Genomic DNA, 587 nt, shown 5'->3' with positions numbered 1-587 from the left:
CCCCCCGGTGTGGGGCGGGACCCCAAATGTGGGTCAGGAGGGGGTCAGGAATCTCCGATGTGGGGCGCGACCCCAAAATGTGGGGCGGGAGGGGCCTGGGAGTCCCCGGTGTGGGGCAGGACCTCGATGTGGGGCGGGACCCCAAATGTGGGTCAGGAGGGGGTCGCGACCCTGCTATGGGGTGGGAGCGGGGTCAGCACCCTGATATGGGGCAGAACCCCAAATGTGGGTCAGAAGGGGGCCCCGACCCCCCAGTGTGGGGCAGGACCCCAATGTGGATCAGAAGGGGGTCAGGACCCCCCGATGTGGGGCAGGACCCCCTGACGTGGGGCAGAACCCCAAATGTGGGTCAGGAGGGGGTCAGGACCTCGCTATGGGGCAGGGAGGCTCCAGAACCCCTCAATGTGGGTCAGGATCCCCCAAAGTGGGTCAGAAGGGGGCTGGGACCCACAATTTTGTGGGGCGGGGGGCTAGGACTCCCCGATGTGGGGCAGGGTGTGCTGGGATCCCCGATGTGGGGCAGGAGGGGGGTCGGGACCCCGATGTGGGGCTGTGTCACATCCCGGGGGGGGCAGCGCTGCTCCTGG

The sequence above is a fragment of the Geospiza fortis genome, unplaced genomic scaffold (assembly GCF_000277835.1).
Source record: "Geospiza fortis unplaced genomic scaffold, GeoFor_1.0 scaffold2279, whole genome shotgun sequence".
NCBI classification, from domain to species: domain Eukaryota; kingdom Metazoa; phylum Chordata; class Aves; order Passeriformes; family Thraupidae; genus Geospiza; species Geospiza fortis.
The sequence above is the reverse complement of the archived record's forward strand: the minus strand, read 5'-3'. Positions refer to the sequence as shown.